Genomic DNA, 10,000 nt, shown 5'->3' with positions numbered 1-10,000 from the left:
GCCCGGGCTTCCTGAGGGGCCTGGCGGGGGCCCGGGTCCGGCGCCGCTCCCCCCCTCACAGCAGCTCAGCACACAGCAGTCTCCTATGCCTGTGCGGGGGAGCGATCACACTGATCGCGCCCCCCCTGGTTTTGCGCCGGGCTGAGGGGGCTCAGGGCTCGTGGCGCTGCAAATCTTTTTGTTTTTCTCAGCAAGGGGGCGTGGCCACGCCTCCCACGATTAGGCCACACCCCCTATTACTGGGGCATGCCACAGCTCTTGGCGGGCCTGTTTCTCACAATGTGGAAATGTATCTTCCCTTGAAGACGGCGTCTTCAGTCGGTATTCACTATTCATGTAGGTCACATCGCCCGGAAGATGCCTGTTTGTGTAGGAATATTAATAAGGTTATCATCATACAAAGGCATTTCACCCAGATGTGTGCCCCTTGTGTAACTTCCTGCCCCCTGTGTCTATCAGCCACACCATCTCCCCCTGAGCCATCTGTTAGCACACCATAGCTTCCCCCTCCTGCATCGTCTCTCAGTCACGCCATCATCTGCTCCCCCCGCACGTCATCTCTCAGTACTTGTAGCCTGACGTCATCAATTACTGTCCAACGTCGTTCCCTAATATCCACGTGGCCACAGAGGGGGAATAAAAACCTGTGGCGAGCGAACAAATTTCTTCTTTTTGTGGACTTTATGGCCATGGTACTGTACTTCCACCGCCACTGCACATCACTCCCAGGTACAAATACTGAAGGGAATCTATACACTACCCTGTGTATTTGTTGAACACAGACACATATACACACGTTGACACAGACGCACCCACGCTGACACAGATGCGCACACCCTGACACAGACGCGCACACCCTGACACATACACGCACACCCTGACAAAGCCTACACAGACACACACATACACCTCTTTCATATACAGCCAGCCTGAGGCAAATAAATTCAACAGATGCAAAAGTCATCTCCCGCCCCCGCAGGCACCTTCCACCCCCGCTGGCACTACACACTAATACTTACCTGCGGTGCAGCTCCAGAGCGCTGGGGAAGGACTCACTATCTGACAGGTGTAACTCGGCACCGGCAGCAAGCCCTCAGGATCAGGAGTATGCAGAATGATAGAGGACTGCCTTGGAGGGGATGCGTGCTTTTGCTGCAGCTCCCCCTACAGTCAGCCCCAGCACTAGCAGGCTGCTCAAGTCATTCACACTCACAATCATTCTCGTCGGTCAGGGAGCAATGGTTCTGACGTGGTGGGCAGGGCTGGCAACAGAAATCTTGGGGCCCGGTACCCTGGTTTCTCTGGGGCCCCTTATAGTCGCCTCAACCACCGCCACCACCCTCGATCCTCCACACACAGGGTCTGCTTCAGAGATGGACGAATTTGCAGAGCGGCAACAAACTGCTGGGCAAATCCGTCCATCTCATATGCAAATACAGAGGGATGTGTCAGACCTATCCTTGCTGTATTTATGATCCCAGCACTGCGATTGACATCCCAGGCTGGTATCTGCATCGCAACCATCACGACCAATGGTTACAATGTTTGCTCCTTTGGTCAGGCTGCAGGAGTTGATGCTTCCAGCAACCTGGCAGGCACCTGGACACATAAGAGGCCAGGTATCTGCATCCGCCAACACAAACCCAGGTTTCATCCCTCCTGGAAAATGGGGACACGAGGCCCCTCCTTTCTGGGAATGGTGAACAGTCACGCCTCTATCCTGCCCCTAAAAGGCAGCAGCATGTCAGTCATGCCGTAGCCTGGGGAGGGGAGGGGGAGGGTCTGTGAAGTTAATTGCAGGACCTGTTCGGTACATGCACAGAATAGGTTCTGCACATATGCAGAAAATAAATATCAGAGATATACATGCATCATCAGATGAACGTACATCTCTGATCAGGCCCATAGTCCCCAACTATCTTTGCAAAATACATGTCTTACCAAAACATACATATATATATAGCTATTTTTCTAGAAAATAGATTCAGGAACTCATTGTGAGGGGGGTGGGGGTGGGGGTTGGGGGCCGAGGTGGGCAGAGCTGCAGATGTGGGTGGAGTTACAGTGGGGGTGGGGCATCAATTCGTACATAAACAAATTTAAAACAAATTATCCAAGTTTGGGCTGTGGAGGTGTTATTATAACGTCAATCAAAATGTAACCAGACCAAACCTTGTCTATGTCACAACTGTACACCTACATTCTACATTATTAACCTTATGCTGGCAGTGATTTAATACTATATAGGAAATCACTGCCTGTGTCTGTCCGACGGCTTCCCGACTGTGTAATCCCAGCAAGTGTCAAATGACAGGCGTCGAGATGCCTGTCATTAGACCTACATCGGGAACCCGACACCTGGCTTACTGATTGAAGGTAAGAAGGGCGCGGACAGCCGCTGGGGGGAGGGTTAGGTTAGGGGCTCCCGGGGGACTTACGGTTAGGCACCCCCTCAGGAGGTTAGGGTTAGGCTAGGGGAAGGGTGGGTTAGGGTTAGGCACTTCCCCGGGAGACTTAGGGTTAGGCTGCGGGGAAGGGGGGGTTAGGTTCAGGCTCTTAGAGGCGGGTTAGGTTTAGGCTCTTAGAGGGGGGTTAGGGTTAGGCAATTGAGAGGGGGTTAAAGTTAGGCACCCCTAAGGGGTAGGGGGTAGAATTAGGTTAGTTGTACTGACCTTAGGGACGATCGGGATTTCCTCCTCTGTCGGGCTGCTGGCGGCAAATCATACTGATTCCATCTGGCACAAAGATCTTACAATTTATAATCTATATAACCTGAGGTCACTGGCATTTTACACCACAATGAAATTAAACTAACATTCACAACAATCCAGATAATAACATTACTTTCTAAATAATAAAGTAGGGAAAAGTCAGACATGAGACCAGTCTATTAAACTCACCCAATATGACACAGCTGCAGCAAGCTAGAATGGCTGGAGGACATAAGGCACCCAAGAAGCAAAGAGAGGCTGGCTGGCTCCGTGGATCCACTGCCAGAGGCCAGACAAGGAGGGTATGCCGGCTCTTTGATTTAAAGATCCATGGCGGGTGAACCAGGTGGTCCAGGAGAGAGGCCTGCCAGGTACAAGGAGCGGTCTGCACTGATGCATAGTAAAGTGGAGGCGGCCGCATCCCCACCCACAGAGTCTCCGGGGCTCCTGCAAAGTGATGTGGCAGGGGTGTCTGGGTAGCTACACAGCTGGGACCCAGTTGAAGGATGTGCACCTGAGCTGCCTTCATGGTGCACCAAAGAGATCCGCAGTCACCAGGTCCAGGGGGATCCGTTCAAAGCAGGCTGACCAGACGGGGACAGAATGGAGGGGCACAGCATCATGCGTAATGACATCACAACGTCAGTCATACTATGGCCATGGACCAGACCAGGTGACAGGGAGGGGGTACACTTGTTTGTATGTCACCTATTAGATTATTTTTGCCCACTTGCGCCACACCAGCGGCTTGTCAGTTGTACCTCCCTGTCACCGGGCCTGGCAGTGGGGCTTTGCGGAGAGCAGGCGGTGTGGGTATGATGCTGCAGAGCTGGGATGCCCCAGGGATTCCAGTCACCCCTAGTCATTTGCTTATAATGCCTATGCCTAGGGCCAGCTCTGGGAATTGGTATGATTTACCACTGGACCACTGGCCAGCGGTTCAAATCCCGACAGTGGTAGCCCGACAAGGATGAAAATCCAGATCGTCCCCAGGTAAATATTCACTAACCTATTCTACCCCCTAACCCTAACCCTCCATTAGGGGTGCCTAACCCTAACCTTCCCCCACAGTGCCTAACCCTAATCCCCCCTCTAAGTGCCTAAACCTAATCCCCCCTTCCCCTAGCCTAACCCCAACCTCCCAGGGGGGTGCCTAACCATAAGTCCCCCCCGTTGGTACCTAACCCCCCTTCCCGTAGCCTAACCCTAACCTCCCAAGGGGGTGCCTAACCCTAAGACCCCCCCGTTGGTGCCTAACCCTAACACCCCCTTCCCCTAACCTATCCCTAACCTCCCAGGGGGGTGCCTAACCCTAAGTTCCCCCCAGGGGTGCCAAACCCTAACCCCCCCTTCCCCTAGCCTAACCCTAACCTCCCAGCGGGATGCCTAACTCTAAGTCCCCCCCAAGGGTGCCTAACCCTAACCCTCCCTACCCCTAGCCTAACCCTAAACTCCCAGGGGGTGCCTAACCCTAAGTCCCCCCGGGAGCCCTAAACCTAACCCTCTCTCCCGTGGCTGTCCGCACTCGGTGCCCTGCATCACTTTGATCGGGATGCCTGGCACTGGTCTCCTTGCGTCAGTAAAATGACAGGCGTCTAGATTTAGATGCCTGTCATTTAACCCTTGCCGGGATTAAGCAGTCGGGAAGCCGGCTGTCGGGATTAGGTCCGCCAGCTTCCCGACTGCATACCTATTATATAATTTAGGCTATAATGTGAATATTTGCAGTTAGATAAAAAAATAAATTATAATATTTGATTTATTTAATGAATGTTCTATATTTCCACTTTAACAAATCCTTACTCACTCCCCATGCAAATCCCAGTTGGATGAGGCAATAAGTGATTTTATTGCCCTCATCAAAACTCATGAGGTCTACAGGGTCACAGTGAGAAAAGCACTTACAGTAAATTTGTAATATATGGGGAATATATTCAATTACGATGTTGAAAAAGGAGAAATAGCACCAGAAGCTTTTCCTTTTGCAAAAGTTTAAAACTTTGTGACCATTACACAAGGAAAACTGGCTGAACTGACCAAGACTAGAGCAGCTTAGAATAAATAGCTCTTTACCAGAATAAAGTATGACTATAGATTGTGCCGACACATTGTAGATGAAAGTGATTGGACACCCCAGGCCAAAGCAAAAAGCATACCATGTATACCATTTCTCATAAATCCAAATGGCCTCTAATGTGGTGGTTTCAACAAGAACACTTTGTAGAGAGGCCCATGCACTTGCAATTCTACTGAAACAACACATATTTTTATCAGGATGACAATGCTTCCAGGGTGATGCCTGGATGGACTGGCCAGCTCAGAGTCCGCGATCAAACACGATGACAGACCATCAAATCAAAATAAAAGGCAAACATGAATCTTTATTAAATCAATATCTTTGAACATGAGTCTTATTGATGCACAGCCTGATTTTCCATGCCCAAATGTGATTCTTAGTAATTCACACCTAAGATGCATCTTTTCATTGATGCAAATATGAGTTTTATCACACAGCATATTGCACATTTTTATATGGATGGCTTATTCTGAGTGGGATGGATCTTTGCTTGATCTTTGCTGGATATTTGCTGGATCTCTTTTTGTGTTAAATGGGTGTGAAATGGGGGTGAAATTGGTGTTTCTTGGTGGGAACTGGGTAGTGACAATGCAATCACATGGAACTGTTCTGCCTTGTGGAAGTGTCATATCTCTAGAAGGATATAGACTCATTAGAGATGGTGCAAAGAAGCGCAACTAATATGGTGCATGGCCTACACCACAAAATGTACCAGGAAACTCAATGTGTCAGTGGCCTGGAGAGGTGTGATGATTGGAGTAAAAGATGGAGCTGAGCTGATGCCTCCATTGCTACTAACTCACAAATCAGATCCCACTTTGTAGGAACTGAGTTCATCAGTGACTTAAACAATACAGATCTGATAATTCCATGTGAGAGGTCCCCACAATTTAGGTGAGGGGATGAATAAGGCTGATCACTAGTATAACAAAACATGATTATTTTTTAAGCATATTGTTAAATAAAATACATTCTATCGATACCAAAATGTCTAGCTCTAGATTGGTCAATCAAGCAGCAAATCCCATTAAATTCAAGCAAAGTACTGTAGCTATGGTATTGCTTCAAACAGAACCAAAATAATGTCATTTAAAAAAAGAAAAGAAACATGTAAGTTCAGTAGGTATAAAATGATAAACTGATAATTTACTGTCATGTTAAAAGTAAAGTATTCATTTTATTATACAGTAAAGATTCTTTTTTTAAGCTGGGGAATTTTGATACCCAATTAACTAAGCATTTTTGTATTATCATGTTTTAGATTACTTTACATTATCCTATGTCTATAAAAGCTTTAGAGTATTGTTCAGTAAACTTCATACTCAGATAGCTCCCACAAGGTTCCACTGGAAGATAACTATATGATTCCTCTCAATTTTTGATGTTTAAAAAAGTAGACGTTTAATGTTGCTTCTTTCATACTGTACATACTTGATGAATCTTGTAAGATAAAATACATTAATAGATTCACAATTATTATTAATTTATTACTTTTCATTTGGAGCTTATTGTTATTGTTAATGGTCCCCTTGTGTTAGTTCAGAGAAACCAGCTGAGGTTTGAGACACCATTGTTGGTTGCCCTGAGGACCCATGGCCAAGCACCAGGGTTTACAACTTGATAGGTCACTGTAACAAATCTAATAGTGCCAGTCTCACAGAAATACTCTGAAATAGAGAAATAAACATTTAAGAACATTTTTTATATGAACCTGAAATTATATTTTTAACTGTTATCACATACATCACCAGTATACACGTACACAAATGGTTCCTGCCCAGAATACATGCACACAAATGGTTCCTGCCCAGAATACAAGTAGACAAATTGTTTATGGCAAGAATACAAGTACACAAATTGTTCCTTTAGAAAAACCAGATACACAAATGGTTTCTGCCAAGAATACAGGTACACAAATGGTTATTGCCCAAACAGGTAACAGACATGATCTTTTTTATAGTAATTCCAAGAAAGATAGAATAACATTATAGATTTTTAAAACAGAATCATATATTTCATAAGTTATATCATATTAATTAGACCTATTGTGTGATATTGTAATTTAATCAACATCTAGGAATAAAGCTTATTAAATGTCTGTAGAGACAATATTATTGTTATTTATTTGAAACCTGTTGTTCCAGCTGTGTGTTGTTTTTCTTAATTATATTTCATATTAATTATCCTCACAAAAGTAAGTTCCCAGTAATTATTTAGCTCTTGTAATGATTCATTATTTTGAAACTTTAACGCTTGTGGGCTTTCAAATATTTGCAGCAAATTATATAATTTGTCATTTCCTGCCAAGTATTTTTCAGTTTGGGGTTACCATGTATAATGATAATAGATTCTGTTGGGGTAAAGGAGAACATCAATATCATTGTCACCCAATACCAAGGACTTTGCTGAGAATAAAAGTTAAAATAGAAAAGAACCATAACCACATAAAAGACGGCATACAGAAATAAGAAATCTATCATTTTATACACCACTCTTTTGTAAATTTTTTGAGAGATTTCACCAGAAGCACTCATGTTCTTCTTCATTTTATTACGATGATGCTGCAGGAACCAAACTGTCAAGATGGTAGTAATTATTGTAATCAGGAATGGCACACAAAGCAAAACCGAAATACATTTTTCAGCAATTAAATTTACCGATTTTGTTCCAAAAGTACTGCTTGCACTTGGTATAACTGAGTTGTTTGTTGAAGGGTCTTGAGGAGTTTTAAAAAGCAACATACTTAGGAAGCTGATTCCCAGAGAAACCAGGTCTATTGCTACTATTAAGTAGTGAACAGAAGAGATTATCTTCATCTTAGCCCAACCAAGAAAGTCACATCTGACATTTACAATCTTTGTGAAATAGAAAAAACAGAGTAGGGCAGTGAGCCAGGCACTTGAGTTTATGCTGTAAATGGTAAGTAAGATTAACATTCCGTTTGAAGTTGAAAACAGTGTATTAGAGAAATCAGGCTGCATGATGTCACAGAAAAAAATTAGAGATGACGCAATTGTGAAACAGACACTTGACATATTCAGGCCAACTCGGATTTTATTACTGGCTTTCATTTTATTCTTTTTATGGAAGTCATATATAATTACACATGTAATAAAGCCATTGGTGAATATTGCAGCAAGTACCTCAAATGATAGAACAATGAGACAAGTCAGAACAGCTGGGTTCCTCAGATTAATATCCATATAGTAGAAATGTCTTGTCACTTCTCAGTTGATCTGAATTCAGGTCTCAAAGTCTTGTGAAGCCACTTGCAGATGGATTTTTGAGTCAAAACTCAAAGTTTAGAGTTTTCTCTGACTTGAGGATGTCCAAGCTAAGTCTGAACTTGCCATGAGATGTGATTATATTTAATGGTCTGACCTTGTATATATGTGGACTCTGGACCAATTGAAATCCTGAATCTTTGTCATTATTTGACTGAATTTAAATTAGAACATCATGCAAAATATCTTTCCTTCCCAAATCAATTAATTAAGATGAATGGAGGCAAGTGAAAGCTACTCTTGTTACATACATGTACTATGTGTTGCTCCAAGTGGTTTGGAAATATGTCATATTTGACTACAAAGAATGTTTTGTAGATTAACTCATAACAGCACCATTTGCACATAACAAATGCTACACTTAAGTGGAAAGGTCTTGCAGACTATGGCCCTCATTCAGAGCCGCTCGCTAGCGGCCGTACGCTCGTTCTGAGCGATGTTCGCACATCTGCGCATGCGTACGGTTTTTAGTACGCATGCGCGAACCAGTCAGTGCGGCCGAAAATCGTTTGTACGCTATATAGCGAGTGCCTGCTATTTTGAGTGACAGAATGAGGTGTATGTGGGTGGTAACAGGGGAAGGTGCTTGTAAACGGGGGAGTGGAATTCGAACGCAGGCGTGCTTAAAGGTCAAAACGGGCATTTTAAGGGAGTGCATAATTAATACAGCAGCGTCATTGACCACGTCACTTGGTTTTTTTTAACTCAGAACTGCTCGCAAAATAGCGGTTGAAAAAACCAACCACAAGAATAGCAAGCAGTTCATACGCTGTTCGATGTACTCGATTAATCTAATAAATAGCGGATATGACATATGGTGCGAGCTGCCAGGGGGCGTTTTTAACAAATAAACGAGCATATGTTTTGCACGCTCGTTCAGACTTAGAGGTGTGAACAGACTGCAATTTGCGAACGGATCATTTGAATAGCCACCCCTTGTTTTTGAACGAACGACCGCAAATAGCGAACGGCTCTGAATCAGGCCCCATGTCCAGAGTAGAAGCGCTTTATGGGTGGGGTGGACTCCACTTCTATTTTACAAATCATCTTCACAATAAAAGATTGAGAGTTTAACTCTGTTTTTCCTTTTTATTATCTGGTGATTAGGTAACTGCTGTGTGAAAGTCGGAACCATTTTGTGTTGTATATATGTTTGTTGTATATTTGTTTTTATGCTTATAATATTTTAAAAGATATAAAGATCTTTTATATTTTTCACATTTAAAATATATATATATATATATATATATATATATATATATTCATATAATATGTGTTCTGTAAAAATCTTTGAGTGCCCACTGTGATATATTATCATATTAGTTGTATTTAGTCATTTTCTGGTAATTCACATTTACATATTGGGTGGCTGCCTTATATAGTCTTATTTGTTTGACAGTATTCTTATGTACATTGTTGCACCTAGTATTAATTATTTTTATATACTCACCTTTAATTACCTACCTGCAGGTTAGGCTTTTATTTTAACCAGTGACTCTCTATATATCTTTGATGCCGGGACTCCATTGTGGTTTTAACATGTCATCTATTATATACGCCACCATTATTAAACAAAGATCTTTATTGATACTAAAATGTATTGAATTTCTGAAGGTTATTAAACTCATGTTTTGATTTATGTAATGTAAATAAACTGCCTTCTTTTTATATATATTATGTGCAGTGGTTCAATATACACACAAAATTTTCCTACCATTCATATCTGAGTTGACAACTTTCTTGCCGAGAGTTTTTTGCATCTCCTAATATCTGTGTCCATTGGAAAGACATGATGTATGACTTAAACCTAGGACTAAGCGCTGTCTCCAAAATGTCTTGATCTAAGTTTCAAGATGCTGACAACCATTGGAGCCTGATGGAAAGATTAAAGGACTAGATCTACAAGCCCAACATATCCTACTTCAGTA

This window comes from Taudactylus pleione, unplaced genomic scaffold (genome assembly GCF_031769625.1).
Source record: "Taudactylus pleione unplaced genomic scaffold, aTauple2 ptg000720l, whole genome shotgun sequence".
Classification (NCBI taxonomy): domain Eukaryota; kingdom Metazoa; phylum Chordata; class Amphibia; order Anura; family Myobatrachidae; genus Taudactylus; species Taudactylus pleione.
Note: the sequence above shows the minus strand (reverse complement) of the source record.